The sequence below is a fragment of the Apodemus sylvaticus genome, chromosome X (assembly GCF_947179515.1).
Source record: "Apodemus sylvaticus chromosome X, mApoSyl1.1, whole genome shotgun sequence".
Taxonomy (NCBI): Eukaryota; Metazoa; Chordata; class Mammalia; order Rodentia; family Muridae; genus Apodemus; species Apodemus sylvaticus.
This window is the reverse complement of record NC_067495.1, coordinates 19,753,550-19,777,657: the sequence shown is the minus strand read 5'-3', so window position 1 is coordinate 19,777,657 and position 24,108 is coordinate 19,753,550. Positions and strand designations below refer to the sequence as shown.

Sequence of the window (24,108 nt, the reverse complement as noted above, 5' to 3'; positions counted from 1 at the left end):
AGGACAATTAGAGCTTTATTCCTGGATTCTGAGTCAGTCACGTGCTGAGCACCAGCTGTGCAGGGTAGGGGGGTGCAGCACACTGCTATGTATAGAGAATGTCACCGTGGACAGCTATAATATGCATGTGGTGTGTGTGCACATGTGATTATGTATGTCAGTGGCACTGTCAGAGCTCACAGGGACAGGAGGAAGGGGGGAGGAGCCCTCTGCTTTATTTATCATGGCTGTGTCTCTCAGCTGACTGATTAACTACTCTGAAGAAATTAGTTCCAGGAGCAATCTGCTTTTGAGTGACAAACTTAGCAATTTTCAGAATTATGCTCTCACTCCCTCCCTCCCTCGCCCCCTCCCCTGTGTGTGTGTGTGTGTGTGTGTGTGTGTGTGTGTGTGTAAGAGTGGCAAGTCAATGAAATTCTGTAATAGGAATGTTAAAAATTCATTTTTCAGCTTTTTCCAGGATTATTTATAAATTTCTGGAGAGTCAGCAAAAAATAATATGCTTGAGACATTAAAGAATAATAAAAATAAGGGTGTTACAGAGGTAGCTCATTGGACTCAAGTTCAAATCCTACTACCCACATGCCAGCTCACAATTGTCTTCTGATGCCCTCATATAGAAACACTTGCAGGAAAAATATCAATGAACTTTAAAAAAAAGAATAATACAAGTAAAAGTTTATAATACAGAGATGTAAAGATACCTAGTGTCCCTACAGAGGTTTAAATAAACATAAACATGTCTCTGTAAGAAATTAATTATTGATCTGCTTATTTGATGCTTGGAAGTAAAAGTGCTTTTGTTGAATTCTATTTAGACAACACAAAAATGTTGAAATAGACTTAATTTTTATTTGCTGGTTATTCATTCAAATCAAATAGAAATAACTTTTTTAATTTAATGTTTTCTTAATTTTTGAGATACAATGTCACTTCAGACCCAGAAACTCCCTGCTTAATGTAGCACAGGTTGCCATCAAACTCATGCTGATCTTCCGACCTCAGAACCTGCTGGGGTTTCAGGGGTGAGGTATTACATGAAGCTTTTAACATCTTTTTTGTGTATATGTATAAGATCCTGTAGGACCTTACCATGTAGCAAGGAAAGAATTACAAGTATTTATAGCTAAACAGAAAGTCTATAATTGTAAATCTTTTCTTTTTGGTGGTTGGGGGGAACTGGATATTCAGCATATGCCTGTAATCCCAGCACTCAGGCTGAGGAGGGAGCTCATAAACTCAAGACCAACTCTACATAAGACCTTCTCTAGTATAAACAAACAAAAAGGTACACGGATCATCAGAAATGGTGGAGGAGTCTATTGGTTAAGGGGAAAACAAAACACTGGGTAGCTGGAAAGGCTGACCACAAAATGGCAGATCCAGTGGCATTTTCTCCCCTCCATCACACACGGGCTTGAGCAGCCCACCTCACTTGTTCTAACTGTCTTCCCCATTCTGAAGATATTTTCCTAGAGGTTATCACTGCTCTCTGGGATTTGAGACTAAATACTCAATCTTATTACAACCAGCAGGGTCTGTTTCTTGCAAATGCATTCAATCACTGATTTGGAAATCCCTCAAATATTCAGTATCTGATTTCTTAAGGGCTATCATTAAAAAAAGAAAATCATGTGCTCACAGGGGCTAGTGAGATGGCTCACCTGGTAAAGGCCCCTGCCACCAAGCTTGTGGACTTGAATTCCATCCTTGGAATACATATAGGGAAAGGAGAAACCAACTCTTCTGTTGTTCTCTGATTGTCTTATATGTAGACTCCGTCTTCTTGATATGTCCTCATTTGTTTACATTGTGGGTCTCTCTGTTCCTAATCTCTACTTCTTACAAGGACACCAAACAGATTAGTTTTGAGCTATCCAAGTGACCTCATTTCTCCTTAATCACCACTTTAAATGTCTTGTTTGCCTATATAGTTATACTCTGAGATATGAAGATAGGAAGGACTTCATATTAATTTGGGAGGAGGTCTCAATTCAGTTCCTAACACTAGGAGAACTGACCCTGCTTTTTCCATATACCTTTATGCTAGTAAGTTCTGTTCCTGTGTCAGCTTTCTCACACTCACAAGTGATGGGAAAGCATTCACAATGAAGAGTAATAAAGGAGCTTCTGTCTTATATGTAACTAATGGGGCAGCAAGATGGTAGTTGGGGGCTTCGGAACTGCAGCCTTATTGTATAGCTCCCAACTCTGTTCAGCAATTCTGCTTTTTAGAGTTTAGCTTTGTAAGACATTTTTCTTCTTAACATCAGATTAGGAACATGATGTCTACTTCCTTTTCTGTCCTTTCCTCCACCAGAACCCCATTTCTCAGACTTTTGTTAGGTAATTTTGTTTGACCATGTGTAATTGGCTTCCTGGAATTTCCAAAATGCTTAAATTCTACCCTTTCTTATTCTATTTTTCCATTTCATGCTACTACTTTCTAATTTAGCCAGTCATTAGTAGTAGACACTAGGGTTAAACCCAGCCAATGATGAACAGGCAACCCCACTCCCTTATGTTAGGGATAAAAGGCTGAAGCCATCTACGTGATGTGTGCTGCTATTCCACTAGCTTTATCCTGGGGCATAACACACTCTTTTTGCAAAAGGCAATTGCCATACTGAGTTACTTTCATTTTGTTCATATATTACTTTTTGTGACAACAAAATTAGCTTTTCCTTATACCCTCAAAGTAGATGCCATTATATTGTGAACAATGATGTCTTCTGCCTAGTGGGGAGAGAATGATATGATGGATATGTTTCCACACCATTGTCCTGTTCTCTGGACTCTCCCTCCTCATTCCTGATAGGCAGTTTGGACGAACAGGATTTTAATTTTTCACTACTGTTTATCAGACATAGTTTCTATATAGATTAGGTGCCAAATAAATGGTTGGTGAATGAATACACTGGTGAATTGATAGATGGGTTAGGGAACAGACACATACACCAGATGGATACAGAGAAGGGTAGGTAGATGGATGAATGGTTAGACCCCTGAATAGATGAGTAGGCAGATAGATAGAAGGGTGAATGAGTTGATTATGGATGGATATATCATTATGAGTATAGTTTAGGGCTCTTCAATTAGATTCATTTACCCTGCCAGTCAAAGTAAAAGGCAAGAACAATCGTGAATATGACAGGTAGCAACAAACAAGCACAAACAGAATCAGCGGTTGAAAGGCATTTATTTATTGGGGTGAGGAAACCTGTTTATGCAACAGACACACAGAAAAAAATGACACTTTCTAAAGCCTGGGGGAAGGAGAAGAATCAGGAAACCAAAAATCTAGTCTGTTCCCAAAATGATTTAAGGTTGGGCAATTTGAAAACAGATAGGATGGTTAATTGGCCCAACTGTTATATTGAATGTCCTGATGCTGCTGTGAACTTGTTGAGCCAGTCCATCAGCAGCCACCCTATTAGCAGGAAGAAAGCCAACAAGGTCTTGAAGGTCAGGCTTTTGTCTCAGGTTAGGAGGGTGAGGAGCAAACAAGCTATCTTAGAAGCTCACCATCTTTAGGAAGTAGCCATCTCTCATCTGATGGCCTACCAAAGAGTTTGTCTAACTCATTGTCCCTCAGGTAGATGGTTGTTTGGATGGATAAATGAGGGGTTGATGGAAGCATGGGTGGGGGCTACTAGACAGTGAATAAGCAGACAGAAGGAAGAATAGGTGAGTAGATGGATTTGCTGCTCAATCTTCCTTGATTCCTTGGTCAGCATTCCATGGTAGTACATGCTCTGTGTTGAAATTTTACTAAAGATTAACATTTCATTAAATGCTAGTAAGTTCAATGGGCTTTACTACCTGTACTTGCTCCAGAGTTAAGAAGACATAAGCATTTCATAAGAAATCATAAACTGACTTGTCTTCCACAGTCATATTTTAACCCCTCTAAGAAAATTAACATACTACATTTGGTTTTTGCTACTCACATTTGAGCCTCCTCTGTAAAGATAGTATCCTAGGATGTGCTACAAAATTGGGCTGAGAGGAGATCTGGGGGTGACCACCACAGCTGGTTTGCCATTGACTTCAAGATTGTATTTAATTGGGATGGGGTGGGAAGGAAAGAACATACTCCTGTAGAACTACAAAACTGAATTCATGTGAGGGAAAATTCTTTAGAGACATTTTGTTCTAATATAAAATACATTAACCAGCAAAGCAAACCTACTTTGTGTTGTTTGCTCTTGAGAGAGAACTTGGTGTGTAGAAATTATGTGAAGACCAATTTCCTCTTTAGAAAACCAGTTTCTGCCAAGTGAATTTTGGAAGTAACAAAGATTGATTATGGGAGAGCTCTACCCTGTGTTCATAGCTTTAGGGCAGATGTTTATTGTCTCTGGCCTTCAATTAGCTGTCCAGCAATTGCAGCCTGCCTTTTCTAAAGAACTGTGCTAGGTAATTATGCATCCAGTACTGGGTGGGTCAGGCTAAGAAGGTGAAACTTAAGTTTGGAAGTAGAGGGATAGGGGAGGGTGGACAGGGATGAGGAGCCAGAGCTTCCATTTCATAAGACCAGGCAGAATTCTGAACCACTCTTTCTGTATATGCAAACATAAGACCATCATGCCAAAAATGAAAAACAGCAGCTGCCAGAAAAAGACAGGCACAAGACTGGTTGTTTGATTGGTTGATTGGTTGGGTTGGGTTGCGTTGGTTGGTTGGTTGGTTGTTGTTGTTGTTGTTGTTGTTGTTGTTGTTGTTGTTGTTGTTTGAGACAGAGTCCCCCCATGTAGCCCTGACTGTCCTGGAACTTACATTGTGGACCAGGCTGGCCTTGAACTCAGAGAGATCCACCTGAGATTAAAGAAGGAGTGCCACCACACAGGGACAGACTTTGTTTTCATGTCTATTATTGGTTTCTCTTCTCATTGCCGTGATAACATACTTGAAAAAGTGGCTTAAGGGAGGATGTATCTTGGTTCATAGTTGGAGGGTACTATTCTCAATGTTAGGAAACTCATGACTGCAGGAGTGTGAGGCAGCTTCAATTTGCATCCTTAAGCAGGAATCAGGAGAAATGAATGCTGCTGCTTAGCTTCCTTTCTCCTTTATTCTGTCCATAGGATTGTATTGCCCATATATACGATGGGTCTTCTTTCTTCAATTAACCCAATCTAGAAATACCCTTATAGACATTTGTTTTTTACGAGTACTGAAAAGTAGCTTCTAGAAACAGGCAGCCTCTTGTGAGTATAAGCAAGAAAGCTTGACTGACTTTTCCCTTTGCGACTTTCTCTGTATATTTGCTACTTTCTCTGTTTTCTCTTGTATATTAGAGCTATGAAACTATTAGCTGTGGCTGATCCCATATTAGAAGTCCAATGGGTAAGAAATCTGAAGTGTTTATGGCAGTGCTGACCCATGGTGTATGTATCTCATGACTGTGCTTCAACCTTGGTTCTGAACACACAGCAGAGTATACTTTCCATTGCAGTCTGTCACAGTGTGCATTGCCAGCAGGCTTTGCTTGAAATACCTTGACTTCAATTTGAGAGTGCTATATGTTATATTTTTGGGAAGGAAAGAAAAGGACAAGGAGAGATGATGTATGAATAGGGACCACAGTAGCCTGATAAGTGTCTCTGTCAGCTTTTCTCAAGTACAGTCCTCAGTGCTTTTGTTTTGTTTTTGTTTTGCTACATTGACATAAGGTCTTGCTTTGTTGACCATCCATATTTGGAACTCACCATGTCACCATGTAATCCTAGCTAGCTATGAGCTTATACTCTTCCTGCCTCAACCATCCAAATAGTGGGATCCCAGGTGCATACACATATTTCTATCTAGTAGAAAATGAGCCCTTTTATAGCAGGGCCTATTATTCTCCATATTAACCTGACATAGATTTTGACGTTTGTTTGCATACAAATTTGCCAAATTATTTAGTGGTTTGTAGACTAACAGCTATACAAACAGAAAATAAAACAGGCTTTATGTTTATACATATTACATAACACAACAAAAACAGATAGCACATAGTGTATGCTACCATGTGTATAATTGGTCCAGAATATGCCAATCCAAAAAATTAGATTAATGGTTTGCCAGGAATAAGAGGACAGTTAGCAGGGCTGAAGAATCTTTTAGAATCATTGTTTAGATTTAGATAATAGTTGTTGCAAAATTCATTGAATAATAATACTAAGAACAAATATGCTATATCCTTCAAGGGATGTGAATTTTATCTCAATTTTAAAGAAATCTTAGCATAGAGAATTCACAAGCACACTTTTTGATAAATATCAAAAGGATTAGATAAATGACAAATGTATATGGTTTGGAGGTGTTTCTTTTTGTTTTGTTTTTAGTGGTGCTGGAGATCTCACTAGGCTCTTGCCCATACTGGGCAGATACTCTGCCCATGAGTTATATCCCCTGCCTATTCCTTTTTATATTTCCAGAGTTTAAGGGCACAAGTGTTTTTTATTTTTATTAAGAAGAAATTTGGATTTTAATGTATAACTGGCACTTGAGAGATGGAGACAGGAAGATAATGAGTGCAAAGGAAGTAGAGTGAGACCCTGTCTCAAAAAATAAATGCAGATCTATTTATAGTTTGTCAAAATGACTTTAAAATATCTTCTACTCAGCAATTAAAAACAATGAATTCATGAAATTCTTAGACAAATGGGTGGAACTGGAAAATATCATCCTGAGTGAGGTAACCCAAACACAAAAGAACATACATGATATGTACTCACTGATAAGTGCATATTAGCCAGAAGCTCGGAATACCTAAGACACAATTCACATATCAAATGATGCCCAAGAAGAAGGAAGAACAAAGTATGGATATTCTGGTCCTTCTTAGAAGGGGGAACAAAATACCCACAGGAGAAGATACAGAGACAAAGTATGAAGCAGAGACTGAGGGAAAGACCATCCAGAGACTGTCCCACCTGGGGGCAAATCCAGACACTATTGTGGATGCCAACAAATGCTTGCTTACAGGAGCCTGGTATAACTGTCACCTGGGAGGCTCTGCTAGTGCATGACAAATACAGAGGGGGACACTCTCAGCCAACCATTGAACTGAGCACAGGGTCCCCAATTGAGGAGCTAGAGAAAGGACTCAAGGAGCTGAATGGATTTGCATCCCCATAGGAGGAAAACCCATATGAACCAACCAGAGCTCCCAGGGACTAAACCACCAACCAAAGAGTACACATGAAGGGACCCATGGCTCCAGATGCATATGTAGCAGATAATGGCCTTGTTGGACATCAAAAGGAGGAGAGGCCCTTGGTCCTGGAAAGGCTCAGTGCAGCAGTGTAGGGGAATACCAGGACAGGGAAGCGGGAGGGGGTTGATTGGGGAACAGGGGGAGGGAAGAGGGCTTATGGGACTTTCAGGGGGTGGGAACCAAGAAAGGGGAAATTATTTGATATGTAAATAAAGAATATATCTAATAAAAATAAAAAAATCTTAACACTTTTAATACTACACAGTCTATAAAAGGGTTTGAACATCTTATAAATCCTGGTAATTATGCCTTAGTCTAAGAGGTATGCATATATGAAAACCTGTATATCATAAAAGTACTTTCTCTTTAGAAATAATTTATGATGAATCTCCCTTAAGAATTCTTTTGTGTCCTTTTTTTAATAGCCCACCAGTTGTGATTTGTGCTGCCTATATACCCATGGGTGTCAGGCTGTCCATTGGCATGAACAGGAGGGTGGTATGAGTGGAAGTAGATCTGGGTGCAGTTAAGTATAGGGAAATGGGAGGTAAGTATGATGAAAATACTTTGTGGGCATGGACCAAGTGCTCAAATTATTTTATTTTTTTAATGTAGTCTAAAATTGTAATAGTTAGACTTGGGAGATACCTTAGTGTGTAAAGTCACTTGTTGTCAAGTTTGGTGACTCACTTTGACTTCCAGTGTCTACACAGTGAAAAGAAAGAACCAGCTCCTACATGTTTTCCCCTGACCTCCACACACGTGCTGTGGTGACATGTATGTGTACACACACACACACACACACACACACACAAAGCAATTTAGAATTACCAGCTAAATAACAAATGACTCCCATGAAGAAGTATGGAGAGGGTCCTGATCCTGGAAAGGATTGATCTAGCATTGGAAGGGAATATAAGGACAGAGAAAAAGGAGGGAGGTGATTGGAGAAGGGATGGAGAGAAGAAGGTTTATGGGACATATGGGGAGGGGGGATCTGGGAAAGGGCAAATCATTTGGAATGTAAACAAAGAATAAAGAAAATAAAAATATTAAAAAAAAAAGAATTACCAGCTAAAATGGGGGTAGAAAATACAGTAAGATGGCAATATTTTTTCTCACTTTTCTTTCTTCCTAACCCATGGAAATAATATTGTTTATGTTGTAAAACATTACCCAAGAATCTAGAACTGTTTTAAATTTCTTTTCAAATTATTTAATTAAAATTAACACTAAAAGGTAGATTTACAATGTTGCTAGTTAAAAACATTACTTCTGTTCATTTATCTCATCCATCAAACCTGTCTTACTATAATAAACACAGCTAATGTGAATTGATGCTATGATGTTTATCTATTACTAATAATTTAGTCAGCTATAAATGAGGAGAGAGACAATGAGAATGAATATATTTCTAAAGTGCAGCCCACACCTAAGTCTTATCCCATAAGAAAGACCAGGGCTACCTTGAAGACTGACTAGGGAATATCAAAAGTGGGTAAGCCTGAAAGAGATTGAAAAGGAAGGAGATCTCTCTCTCTCTCACTCTCTCTCTCTCTCTCTCTCTCTCTCTCTCTCTCTCTCTCTCTCTCTCACACACACACACACACACACACACACACACTGAACCCACAATGAAGACACATCTCAGGGCTCCTGAATCCTATAATGAACAAAACTGGAATATTTAAAGCAACAAAATAGTGATAGATATCAGCCAACATGTAGAATAAATTTATGGTATTTATAAAAATGAATGAATATACTAATACATGGGCAATAGATGATAGGTCTATCATGCAGACAAAATGTGAGTACACTCTACTCTCATGATTTTGCTCTAAAGTATCTCCCAGAGTTGCTATGCTAAAGGCTTGGTAGCAAGCTGATGGCTTTTGGGAAGTAACTAGATTGTGAGAGCTCTAACCAAGTGAATGGAGTACTGGGTGATGATAGACTCTTTTGGAGCTGGGTGTGATTGGTGGAAGCGGGTCACCTGAGTGTATCCTTGGCTATCTTATCCTAAGTCTCCATCCTCCTTTCTGTTTCTTGAATGTTATATAGTGATAGCACCATGTTTACTAGAGGTGCTGTGATATTTTGACTTTACTTCATGTAGTTGACCACTGTGATACTTTGCCTCACTTGGGCTCAAAGCAATGCAATGGAATCCGGGTAATCTTTGATTGAACCTTTGAAACCATGAACTAAAATAATGCCTTTAAGTTGTTATTTTTTTTTCGGATATTTTGTTACAGCAGTGGGAAAGTTCAGTATGTCCACCCTCAAGGAGGTGGAGCATAACTCTGGGCCTTCAGTCATCTATAGTCAGTCATCTATATGCAGGCTAAAGAGTATGGAGAAAGCTTACAAATTAACCACATGATTGGATTGATACTATAGAAATATGTTAGCAGTATATACCCTTTGTATGGTGATGTCAAATGATAATTCACCTCTGTACTCTTTACCCAGAAATTCATAGACATAATCTAATTATAAAAGGGGGGAAAATCAAATGAATAACATGTTACAGGTACCTGAAAAATCCTCTGAAGTATCAAGAACACCAAAACAAAGGGAAGTCTAATTATTTATCTTCTACTCCATTCAGGATGCTGGAACAAAATATCTTAGACTAGAGGATCAAAGCTGCCCACCTCATACCATCAAGAAGCAGAAAGGGAAGGGGTAGACTTAGGATAACATAGACTCTTCAAGGGCACACACCCCAGTGTGCCTAGTCATGGTCAAAAATGTTCTTCTATCGAGGATTTCTGTTGTTACTTGAGATATGTCTCACTGTGCAGCCCTGGCTGGCCTCACTCACAGAGATCCTTTTGCCTCTGCCTCCTGGGTGTCAGGATTAAAGCCATGCAGTACCATGCACACACCATTAGGTATTTCGAACCATTCTGTAATTTTTCCCTTTGATTGTGTTAGGGATTTGTTTGTGTTAGGGATATACCCAGTTGGTATAATACTTGATTAACACTGTAACATGTGCAAGCCTCTTGGGAGAGGAAGGCAAGGATGGGGATGTCAGAGAGGTGACATCACTGTATATGAGGATATATATAAAATACTATGTGGACATGAAAAACACTGGAAAGAGTATGAACTTTGCAATAAAAAATTCAGGTTCAAATCTTCACTGTGTTTGTATCAGGCCACGCAGATTTAATAACCTTGTAACCTTTCTCTTACATTTAAGCATTTAGTGGGATCCAAGTTAGTATACCACAGAGACATCTCCACATCATTGTCCACTGAAGCACTATTCACAATAGCCAAGTTAGTAAGTTGCCCTGAACATCCTATAAACAGAATAGTAAAAAAAAAAAAAAAAGGCTGGTGAGTATATGTATTTTATTTGGTCACAAAGAAAAGTGAAATGTCATTTGCAGGGATGAAACTGGAGATCATTGTGTTTAGTAGAAAAAGCTAGATCAGGAAAAACTTTTTTCTCATGTGGAAGCTATATTAAATACATATATACATATATTCACATGACATAAAAGTAGTAGAAAGGTTAATATTCGTGAAGATGAAGGATGAGAAGGGGGCTAAGGAAGATAATAGAGTATATGAGCAAACTGTGATTTAAATGTATGAAAATGTAAGAATGAAACCCATAATGCTGTAAAGTGAATATATGCTAATAAAAAAGTAAATGCTTAATGGATATAATGATAATAGATTAGCAGTGTGCTACATTGGAGACTGTATAATAGCATGTTATTTGGTGAAATGAGCAGGAGTCTGAAATAATTACTGTGTTTTGAGAAGAGCTTTATGGAAATCAGCTGGAAAGCAAAAACCCTGATGGCTAAGCCCAGGACATTAAGGGCTGTCTAGGTGGGAAGGAGCTATGAAGAAAATTTGTGAGGGGGCAATTTCTGTTCAGGACCATGACACTGAGGTTGCAGGGCTGTGGTCAGACTGGAGGTGGGGCAAAGAGTCTTTAAATGCAAGTCATTGTGATGTGATGAATTGAGTGAGTCGGGGTCAGTCTGGTTGCTTTGTCTTGCCCTAGTGCCCTTGCACACAGGAAAAGTTCTGAAACACTGTTAGTTGATGGATTACATTCCTAATGAGTGTGTAATCAGCGTAAGAATATCTACTGGCATAAAATAGGCTATTGAGTATCTTCTTTAACTTCATTGTAGTTGTGAAGTTGGACCGTGTATGCCTGTGATAGCATTGGTGAGAGTTCTTAAGTAGAATTCATGAATGACATTCTTGCAGTGGGTTCTTCTATGTTTTCTACTTTTAGAAAATAGAAAAAGAAAGGACACCCCTCCTCCATGCCTAATAGGGGTTTTAAAAGGAGAAGCCTCTTACAGCTTAATCATAGGACGTGTTGGGAATATTCCCTGAGACCAGATATACTGGGTTCTGGAGTTGACAGAACCTTCATAAACTTGTACATCAATCTTAAGGCAGCAGGCTCTGATATTCCAGCTGTTGCCAGCATGCCTTCGTGACTCCACAATGCTGTAGGCAGCAGGATTCTGCGGTGGCAGAGGCGGGCTTTGGGTCCCTGGAGCACTTAGCTGCTTTTGCAGGCTGAATGAGCCACAGTCTACAGCAGCAAGCAGGGATGCAGGTAAGAGACTCTAGTGCTCCTTCTCAGGGCATCTTATCCCTGAGGGGAACTGTTTTAAAAATCACTTGTGCTATTTGTGAGGAGGGTGTAGTTCCCAATGCCTCTTTTGTTCTACAGTCTTAAAGGGCAGGTTGTTTGTCAGCTCACAATGGCGTGGGTCTGATCTGGCAAGATCTGCAAATATTCTCATTGTTTATTGTTCTGTCTAAAGATGAAAAAAATCATGCAAATCAGGGTTCAGATTCTGGATGGAGCGCTCTGCAAGCATGCACACATGTGAGAGGGGGAACATTTGTCCATGCTGCATGCATGTTTAAGGACACAGGCAGTTTTTGCAGCCTTGGTTTTAAAAGCTGGATGAAAGCACATTGGAACTGAAAGCTGTCGTCCCTAACTGGTGGGACTGGTAGCTCTTGCTGTGTGGAAAAATTGCTCTGTGTGAGTTCTGCACATGGATGACCCGAGTATGCAGACAGGAATCTGTGAAGACCTGTCTGCACTGCCGTTTCTTTTTCAGTAGCCATAAGATGCAGGCATTCTCACTCCTGAGACACTGAGTATAGACACTGAAAGAAAATGGTGAGTTAGCCATATCCAAATTGGGGGTGGTGGGGGGGGGGGTGTAAAACCAGGTGTGCATGCTTGGTCATGCAAATGGTCCATGTGTATATTCACACAGCTTGCTAACTGCAGTGAAAAAAACTCTGTAAGGAGAAAATGGAATCTCTGTGGCTTTTAATATTTTAGTTCTTATAATTTATTATTTGTTTGGATCGTGATAATGTTCTTTCTTTAAATGTGTTATTACACATGTGCTTGCATTTTTTATTCTGCCTCTTTCATTGTGATTAAAAATGCAGGTTATTGTTTTGGGCCGGGTTGCTAAATGACGAATTGCCTTTGCTGCAGGCAAGGAAGCTTTTGCATGTGTAGAAGGAATGCCATTTTCAAGGGATATTGCTGCATAGCTATCTGTACACACATACATATACTGAGTCTGTCTGTATTCACTGACTCATGGGAGTAGGTGTCATCTTGAATTGCACATTTAGGCATTGATTGTGCCAGTGCAGAGGCAAAAAAAAAAGAGAGAGAGAAAGAAAGAAAAAAGAAAAAAAGAAAAAGAAAGAAAAGGAAAGAAAAAAGAAAGAGGAAGAAAGGCAAATTAAGGAAAGGTTTTCCAAAATCTGGTAGCATTATAACTAAATAGCTTGCTGTCTACCTACTACATTTTTTAAATAATTGGAAAATAATTTTTAAGCATAAAATACTGGAATAAATTTGAATGTTTGACATATTTTCTGGTTGGTATTTTTAATGATCTTGTCATAGGAGAGTATTGCTTTTGTGGTAGAAAAGGCGACTAGTCTATATACTTTATATATATAGTAGAAAAATATTTTATGTGTACAATATGTATACATGCACACACACACACCCCTACCTCTGTCTTAAGGAGAAAGTTTTCAGGGGTATTCTCATTCATTCAAGCATACACAAAGCTATTTTTTCAACATTCTGGAAATAATCACAAGTGTGTGTCAACTAGATGGGTTACAGAAGGCTTCTGCTACCCACCTGCAGTGACAAATGACTTAGTAAAAGCTCGTTAACTGCTGCATGCTTTGCATAGACTGGCTACTCCCCCCAAAGTCTGACTTTGGATGCTGGAGTTTCGGGAAGGTAATAATTTATACGGCCTTTAGAATATATGTATACAGCTCTTACTATTTTAGATTTGGAGGAGGGGAGGAAAGGAGGGAGGGGAGGATGGATCATGGCTGGGGAGCCAAAGAAAAAAGCTGGCCTTTTATGTCTACTGTGAGCTACCCGTCTTTCCCTTTTCTTAGACACTAGAGGTTTTTACCTCGCTTCTGCTAGAGCGAGTTAGCAAATAGAATTTTAGACATTTCTGGATGCCTAAAGAGATCCAGAATCTATTTAATTATTCACCCTTTTTACCCCCACCCTTTTAAAATAAAATTTTAGATAGAATAGGAAGATAGCTCAAATTAATATAAAAAATTAAAGAGAGAAAATTAAAATCATCCTTAATCTTCTCACCCAGTGATTCCACTGTAGAACATAAAAGTGTGTGTGCTTTGAAGTTTTATTTCAGCATGAATCTAGATTTTACATATGTAGTCATTCTCCACATAGTATATGCAAACTGCCCTTAAAAAATAAAAAAACATTTTATATGTACTATGCCTAAGATATGACAAATGTGTCTTATAGTGTAGACATTTAAAGGTGCTTCTAGCCATTCACAATTACAAATAATACTTTAGTAAGCATATTGTACTGAGATATTCCTTCCATGTGAGTTATCTTAAGGCATGCTAGATACATATTTAGGAGATATCACCTTGTGGACCTATGAAGTATATCCTTGCTATTTATGCCTCATTCACCAGCAGCCTATGAAGTCCTGTTTTTCTCACAGTTTTGCCAATATTAAACATTAATTTGGAATTCTGTGCTTTATTAAGTAACCCACTTTTAACATGCATTTCTTAGGAGCTTGAGAAAGACAATCTTCTTGTGTATATTTATTGGCCTTTTTAAAAATTCATTACCGTTCACATTCCTATTAAAAGTGTGCCTTTCTTAATAATTGTCATTTAGGTTACTATATATTTGTACAGTATAGTGTATACTTTTCAAACATTTACAGTTGGTTAGGGTTAGATTATTATTATTATTATTATTATTATAGGGAAAGAGTGGCTAAGGATGATGTGTTATGTTGTATTGTAAGAGAAATGGAGAACTCAGAAGACAGATGTAAATCCTAGCTTAGAACAAGTTGCTTGCTTCTGGTAGGGCTTACTGACAGTTTGTAGGACATTGGAGTGCTCACGTATTAGAGAACAGTGCCATGTCCTATGTACTCTGCTATGTTCTTAGTCTGCAAAGTATTTGGAAAATGAATTGGCTATTCTGTAGTTGCTAAGGTAGGAGAACTACAAGTCCTTAGCAACTAAGTAGTTTAATGCCAGAGTGAGTGTCATATTACGATTCTGTCTCAAACAAAGAAACAAAACTTAGAAGAGGGATTCAAGCTTGATCTGAGTGCTGTGATCTTCAGTCATCACCTCTATCGTTGATCCTGGTCTGTTTCCTTCACATAGTTTCCCAATATACCACAAATAAGCTAACCAGACCCTGGCTTCAGGCAGGGTCTTGAATATTAAGTTAAGATATATAGTATATTACATGTAGGATGAAGTCATTAGATACATACACCTCTTTCTCACTCAAATGCTAGGTCTCCAACTGATTTTGCTACAACCTATGATCACATTTCTATTAGTAAATCATAATAAATTGTCCTGTGTACTGTCTTGGAGTTTTCAGCCTCTTTTTTTCTTTTTTTCCTAAAAAATATGTAAATGAACATTTTGCCTGCCTGCCTGCATGTATATATGTATGTATGTGCACCTGTTGGATTCCCTGGAACTGTGGCTACAAATGTTTGTGAACCACCATGTGGGGGCTAGAAGTCAAACCTGGGTCCTCTGCAAGAGCAACAAGTATTCTTAACCATTGAACCATCTTTCCAGTCCCTGTCTGATTTCCCCTCATAGGTCTTAAAGTATTTGGGGGCTGGTTTTCATAGAACCAAACTGTCCCAGAGCAATATATTCTGATAAAACTTGGTTTATAACCATGTCTCACACCAGCAATTTAATAACTATACTTTTTAAGGCAAGTAGGGAGGGAGGGGACAGGTGGAGAGAAGGATGGAGAGAGAGAATGAATATGAGAACGCCAGGAGATGGTACAGAAGAGTTTATGTGGTGGAGGGTATAGTGAGGTATAGTGAGGTTTAAAAACCAAACTTTCTTGACCTCTTGAAATCTGGGACAGTGTTGTTCCACCTAAGTGGAGCTCCACAGATTTCATTTTGAAGGTATATCATTTCAAGGAGATATCCTGGCTAGGACTCAGGAAGTTGTTCTAACTGTAGGAATATGGGTAGATTCCTCCTAGACCTGGTACCAGGGATCATTCAATGTCACCATTTTTATAGATAATGATTATTTCCTTTGGAAGGACCATTCCGAGCCAAGAATTAAAATGCCTGGAATATAGCTTTTGATACCCATATGTAGTAGATAGAAAAGTGGGAGAGAAGGAATTTGGGAGGGGAAGTTTTCCAAAACAGATTATTAATGTTTTCTTGACATCCAAATTGCTTGAAAGGCTGGTTTTGAAATAGATTTGGAGGCATGTCATCCTGCACTATTCAGCCCTCTGCCAGGCCTTCTGACTAAGTTTAAGAAGAGCCCAGTTTCTTGCTACATCACATATTGGGACCAAATATGAATGGATGGAGCCTCAGAAATGAGAAAAGCCCAAGCATATGCTTGTACACATGTATTTGTGTGCATGTGGGGTGCACATGCATGTGGAGTCCAGAAGTCTATGTCAGTATCTTTCTTGATCATTCTCCACCTTATTTTTTGAGACAGTCTCTTATTAAAACTCACCAATGTGATTCATCTGGCAGGCCAATTGAGCGTCAGGGGATCCCCTTGTCTCCAACCTCCACCCCAGCATTAGAGTTACACACACACACATACCACCATACCCAGCTTTTACATAGATGCTGGTGATCCAAACCCAAGTCCTCATGCTTGTACAGCAGACATTTCCCCAGCCCACTGCCCCATTTAAAAATTACTGTATAGTATCAAAAAGTCAGTGCCTGTTAATTTGGGTTTGCATCATCTGTGAGTGAAATTTCTCTTTTAATATGTTTTCTCCCGAACCCATTTAACCACAAATGATTTATCATTTTTTCTAATTGAACTTCATTACTACTTGGCATCTGAGTCTCTATAAGCTAAAATGAAGTCCCAAGGATACTACAAACCTTTTTATCCATCTGTGAAGACATTGAAGAAATAAAACTCATCTGGTTTTCTAAAGTAATTACTTTTCCCACATGGCATGGAAAACACGGGCTGGCATAGAGAGAAAAGCTTTAGCCAGAAGGCATTGTAGTAAGCACATGGCCAAAGTCAGAATACTTCTGGGCTTATGTTCTCCCCAAAGTACATTCAGCAAGACACAAGACTTTGATGACTGGGCATGATAGTGTGTATCTGCTATCCCAACTACTCAAGTTCAGGCAGACTTGCCTGGGCCACATGGAAAGTTTGAAATCAATGTTGGCTTCATAGTGAGGTCTTGTCTTAAATACATTTCCCCAAAATCCCTGAAGAAAAACACAGGAAACTATTAAATGAAAAGATCCAAACATTTTAACAAAACTTGCTGAAATAGTTCTCTTCCTTAGCATCATATATGGATGAAAATAGTTCAAAAAGTCTTTAAATTCAAAATTCAAATACTTCTTCCCCCAAACATTTGAAATAATAGATACTCAACCCTGCTGTTTCCATTCCTAGAAATTGGACAGTAATCAGACAGTACCTCTTCTACAGCTGCTTGTGCTCTGGGAAGTCTGATGATTAATTGGCGTTTCTAAGAATGTAACCAGTATCATTATTCTTAAATGTTCATGCTCTTTAAATGTTTCTAATGAACTCTGTGTCTTTGTTGATTGGTTAGTTGGTTAACTGATTGCTCTTTGGTGCTCTAGTGCCATATCCCACTGTCTCATTTCCCACTTCATTTGACAGTTATGAGATGCTGTGTTGATGGAAGAGCTTCCTGCTTGTACTTAAACAAGGAATTTATGTGACTGCTAAGAATTATCAGGAATGTGGGAAGGGTGGTGAGAAATACCAGGAGCTCGCCTGGGACACTTATATGTGGAATGGCTTGGGTGTCTTATCTCTTAGCTGCCTGACTTCTATACAGAGATCTAACTGATACATCCCTCTAAGCTGTAGGGCAGATTAGTTATCTATGATTGATGATGAATAAGTCTATTCTTTCCCAAATCACTTTTCTCTATACCCACAGCCAGAGGAGATGTACTTCCTGGATGCCACATTCAAACTGTGAATGTGAAACTAAAGAGAGCTTGAGACTTAAGTGATGTTGACATTTCCCCTTCCTGGAAACGCAGCTGTTTCCAAGGCAGGGATTCTGGGTTCCAGCCCAAGTTGTTCCATGAGTTAATTGGGCACTTTGCAAACAAATTGCAGCTAGTCTCAAGTGTGGTTCTCAGGCCACAGTGCTCCTATTCATTGTCTGTTCTCTGTCTCTGTCTCTGCCTCTCTCTCTCTCTCTCTCTCTCTCTCTCTCTCTCTCTCTCTCTCTCTGTGTGTGTGTGTGTGTGTGTGTGTGTGTGTAGTTAGGTAGATAGGTAGAGGGGGTGTATTTATAATAGAAGTATATGCCATATCACATATGTGAAGGTCAGAAGACAACCTTAGTAGTCTTCACCTCCTTGTTGTAAAGAGGATCTCTTGTTTCACTGTTGTACATACCAGGCAACTGGCACACTTTTAGGAATTTTCCTGTTCTCTGCCCCCCCCCTTCAAAATGGAAGCAATGGAATTCCTGGTTCTCAACACTTACACAGCAATTGCCTTAGCCACTGAGTGACCTCTTCAGCCTATATTGCTATTTGTGACAGTATACTGTGGATTATAGATATGTGTAAGGCATATTAGCATTTTGCATGCTTTAATGAAAGGAGGGAATATCTCAGTGTCTTAGTTATTTTTCTCTTGTTGTACCAAAACACCATGACCAAGGAAACCTATAAAAGGAAGTATTTAATTATGGTTTCAGGGGGTTAGAGTCCACGAGAGTGAAACATAAGCATGGCAGCAGAAATAACTCAGAACTCACATCTTCATCTGCAATTAGGAGGCAGAGAGAGAACACACTGGGAATGGCACAGATCTTTTGAAACCTCAAAGCTTGCCCCCAGTGACACACCTCCTTCAACAAGGCCACATCTCCTAATCCTTCCTAAACACTTCCACCAACTAGGAAACAAGTATTCAAGTATGTGAGCCTAGGAGGGCATTCTCATTCAAACCACCACACTACTGAAAGTTTGTTTCTTCTGTCATAGCCCACAGTTCTATTGGTAACCTTGATGCATGTAAATCACTGAGTATCTGGCTTGACCTCTCAGGAATTTCCTTCCTAACTCAGAAGACTGGGCTGTTCTGCCTGAGTTTTGTATATTCTGCCTAGGCTGTGTGATTTGTGTCTTAGCAGTTGTATGGTGATTTTGTCATGGAGAACAATGGATGGTTCTGTTCACCTACAGACCATCTGTTGTTGCATGTGTCTTAGATGCATGGCTCAGAGGAATTCCACCAAAATCCTCCTATTATGCTGTGGGATCTCTGTGCCTTAGTACTTACAGCTACCCAGTTATGATTTGAATCTGATATGTCTCCTATAGGCTCATGGTTTGAATGTTCAGTCACTGTTCATAGCACAATTTTGATGGCGCCTAGCTGGTAGAAATAGGAGTGATCCTTTGAAGGTTATTCCTGCCCCTTATCTTTATTATGGCCTGCTTTCTCTGATTCCTGTTCCACTACGAACTACTTCACCATGTCATCTTCAGCTATGATGGACTGAAATTACTCTGAAACCAGGAGTCCAAAGAAAAAGCTTTCTTTCCATGTTTTATCAGGTAATTTATTACAGTAACAAGAAAAGGGAGTAATACACACCTATGTAACACAGTATAGCCTGTGATGACCATGTATCTGAAAGGATATAATGCATCCTCAGGTTTACTGGTTAGATAACACAAGGCTGGTTATACCATGGATCATGATTTGAAGTATCTGCCAGAAAAATCCCCAAGATAGGACTCATGTTTTACTAAGGCCTCATACACTATGCCATTGATAGAACAATAACTGACCATGAATTAGAGTCCTGTTCCTGTCATTGACACAAAAAACCAAAAATGGATGGAACAAAAGAGTCTATAGTGTTTGCTTATTAACTTATCTAAAAGACTTGGACAATTTCCCTTCATCCTTTGTAAAGGTAACTATAAATTCCATTAGCAAAACAGTGGTGAATTAATTAGTGATAATAGAGTAGTAAAACAAATGTTTATTTAGGTTGTCCATACATAAAGTTATTTCACCAAAGACTTAGCTGTTTGCATCTTGAAAAAGTACCACCCCTGTATACATAACATTCTTCACAGTGACTGAAAGTGACTAACAGCAACAAGTGCATTTATATATCTAATGGGTTGCCTTTTAGGCACTGGAGAAAACAGGTCTCCTGTGGAGATGCTTTGTGCCCAGCTAGTAGCACAGGCTGAATATAAATGAACTGTAAGATACTTCAGAGTTCCATGCTAGGGTGGGACATGAAGATTGGAATAGGGCTGGAATGTCTAAGGAGACAGGTATGCCTAAGATGTAACTACAGGGAGCAGAGAACAGTAACTGAGAGCATTGAACCCAGATTCCTCAGCTGCTATAGTGAACAGATGGAGTCTGGAAGTAAAACAGCCATTCCTCATATACAGAAACTTGCCATTGAGGTCTGTGGTTGCTTATCTCCAAAGCAGGATCAGATACATCAATTTAAATAATAGTGAGGTTAATAAAATTTCTAGAACTTTTGTCTGTTTTCCCCCATTGGTGTTGTGAACATGCTATACCAGAAAGACACATTTGTGCCTTTCTATGTTGCAAGTAAAAAATATGTCATCAGTTTCATTGGCAGGAATTTGCCAAGTAGTCCCATCAGCATTAAGAGTCTTTGTGGAAATGAATATGTTATGATGAGCTTTGTTGAAGGTTTGCTGTGAGTCAAGTTGTAGAATTCACAGGCTTGAGTTAAGCTTCTGGGTGGAGTTTGCTGCAAAAATGAGGAATGAGACTGTAAAGGCTATCGAAGTAGGTTTAGACAGAAGAATATATGCACAAATGGATGGCATATCCAGATATATAAACAAGCAGAGTGACATGGGATATATGTATATGATATAACCACATATACACAGCCACACATATATATGTATAACATACAATGCAGTAAGGATACATAGCAGAGCATACATACACATATGCCATATATACAACACTGGCACACATTTACATAAATATCTGCACAGATGACATGTATAGCATATACACTATACATCTATTTATAAATGCCTACATTCAAACATATCACAGATATGCCATACTAGACTCTGTGTGTATTATATATCTCTTGAATACCAAAACTATGTTCAAAAACATAGATTTGAATTTGGTTTTAACTTCTATTGTATATATTTGTGACCTGGTTTACTAGATTCTTACTAACTGCCACACTTAAAATTAGTTGGTGACTTTATAATGTTGATTCTGAAAGCTTGAACTGGAAAAGGACCAAGAAAAAAGTGAAGGACAATTGTGAGTGACTAATGTGAGTGACTAATAATGCATAGATTTTAGCAACAAATTGGAATTCATTTGATTGTGGTTATATAATACAGTGGCTATTTATCAAAGAACACTAAGTACTAGGATCTTTTGACTGGGAGCTTGGCTACTACATTCCAGGAACTGCAGGGAAAGCAGTTCATGTATATTCCAACTTTTTTGAAATGACACAGGAGACAGCTAACAGATAACTTGCTCTTCTCAGGATGCTTCTTCGGTTTGACAGCAATCTAATGTCCTATAATGGGGTCCTAGAATTTAGGATCCCTGAAGGAAATACCTTGCTGGGAATCAAAACGACCTTTACCTAAAGCCCTGGTATATCTCCCAGTTCCCATAACTGGTACTGTCGTGACCTCCCTCGCCAGCAAGGAATGACACAACACAGGAAGATCTTCTTCAAGAGTTTATTCCCAAGGGGATTAAAAAAACACAGACACAGGTCATTCTGCAAGGAGAATGCCCCCCCCCCTTACTGAGAGACCAGCAATATATATACTAGAGGCCAAGGAAGGGAACAGGAAAAATCAATTATAGTCATAGGTCAGGCACCTGGGAAGTCCGTACCACACCAGGCAGGAAGGCAGGAATTAAGAAACCTGTGCAAACAGCTCAGCTGGGGGCGTTGAGCCAAGCTCTCTGGCTCCCAACATGGTACCACACAGCTCAATCTACATGTGAATATTTCTTGTCCTTTGTTTCCTCTTTTGTATAAATTAGGATACGGTGTGAACAAGGCAGAGACATACTAAGAATTTCTTTTTCCCTGAATTTGGCCAGAAATGTATTTAATTCATTTTTCCATGTATATTATATATAATGAAAAATTGTGTGTGCACACTGATTCAGGTGAAAGTTCAAAAAGAACTTAGCTTTATGGCTAGGAGCTGCACTAATAGGAGTTTTGTAACAAAAACAGCTGTTAAACTAGGTATTATTCCCTAAACTATACACTATTCTGCTTAAGATACTTTGGTGAAACTTCAAACTAGAAGCCTCTGTGAATGTCTGTATACTACAAATAGAAAATGGCACTTCTTTGAGTTTTGTCTTCTTGCTCTGGCAAGTTTAGTAGTTTTGTTGCAGTTTGTTTTCTAAGCAGTCTTTAATAACACAATTGTGCCTGGCCTCCTAAATGGCTTATGAGGACCTAAGTTGTTTTGTTTTCTTGGTGATATCAAGGTCTCCTCATTAATAACAGAATTAAGAATGGACTCAAACAGAAGCTTTAGGACAATTTCATTAGAGTTTAAAAGAACCCCAGGACAGGCAAGCTGTAAACTTAAGCAGCTCTGCAGAAGGGGAGAATGGAGGAGAAAGAAAAGGCCACTCTGATCAAGTTAAGCCAGTATGATGTGGTGGGGAGCAGAGCTTTATAGAAAGAATGAAAAGAGGGGTGGGATGTAGCTTAGTTGGTAAAGTCAAAAGAATGAAAAAGTCAAAAGTACTAGAGAAAGTATATTTAGGCTTTGGCCAGCTTCTAAGTCAGGCAGACCCTACAGCTCTACAGACCCTCATGGCAGCTTATAGGGCCTACACTGCTGAGCAGGAATCCAGGGAAGCAAAGGTACATTATCTAATTAAAAAGCTATTCCTTCTATCATTTTTTAGCACAATTTTAAGATGAACCCACCCTCTTGCGGGATGGTTCCTTAGCTAGGTCAATAACCTGACCAGGAATGTTAAATCTCTGCACAGGCTAGAGATTTCATCCTCTCTGCCAAAGGAAATAATTCCCTCCAAGTCTTTATTGCTGCTATGTCATTAGGATATCAGTTTCTAGTTCCATTGCTAGTGGAATTTAACTACTTCTGTTTGCAAGGACACAGGGCAGCAGAGAGGCATTGGCTCTGCTCTATTCTGGAACATGTTAACCCAGGAAGGGTGCTTCCTCTCCCATTTCCCCAGGACACAATGGGGTTATCATCCACAAGGCAGGGCACTGTCATGATAGCCCTGCAGATCCCACCTGTAACACTCTGATACTATATATCACGTGTAGGTTGTAACAATCACAGAAGCTCAAATACTCTAGGTATGAAACAGGAATGAGTTCCTCTTCTCAGTGACTAAGATATAGCCTCCCAACCTCTGGGTCAAATTTAGGGCCTTGACATATTAGGTGAGTATTCAACCACTGAGCTATGTATTCTATCCCTCAAAAACAACTGATTGTTTTTTGAAACAACTCACTTTGTAGCCCAGGCTGGCTTTTAACTAGATGCATTCCTTCTGCTTTGGCCTCCCAAATACAGAGATTACATGAAACACCATGCCCAGCCCACAAGTCAATTTTAGACTGAGAATTGCTCTTTTCCTTAAATCAGAGGTTTGTTTTCCTCCTTGGGCTTTGTTTGGTGTGGTATGTTGGCAGAGACACTGCACTCTGAGTTGTTACAAGTTTGCTAGTGGTCAACCCATAGACTTTAATAATGGCATAGACAATCATACATCCAGACAGCTTCTATATGTGTGTCATGGGCAGGCCTATGTGTATATGTGCATGTTCATGTGATAGGATAGTATAAGGGAAAACTCTAAGTCATAGCTGCTTCCAAAATAAGCAGTTGCCTTTCTCATTTTGCATGTCTAATTTTAAGGTTTTTGTGACTGAATTGATTCTTGGCCCATCCCTTTCCGTGTGATAGAAAGGCCTGTGTATATGAGCATTTCCCATATGCCATGTTAAATATTACAACCTGAAGTAAATAGTCCCAAATATATTTGGATCTGACAATGTTCACAAAAACATGATTTTTCTTTTTTAGGGAGGGAATTTATTTTAGGTATTTATTTTATTTTTAGGGTGTTATTAAAGAAATGTAGTTGGTATATACATATGTGTCTATACCAGATCTGTGTATATGTGTCATTAATGCCTCATATTCCATATGTAGCATGTTCCACATATAGCCTAACATTTAACATGTGTTACAGATCAC

The 24,108-nt window shown here is 39.0% G+C and overlaps 1 protein-coding gene across 1 annotated transcript in view; it reads left to right on the top strand.

Moving 5' to 3' along the window:
* Shroom2 (shroom family member 2) overlaps positions 1-24,108 on the top strand; it is a 142,007-nt gene that overhangs the window by 100,195 nt on the left and 17,704 nt on the right. The window lies entirely within an intron of this gene.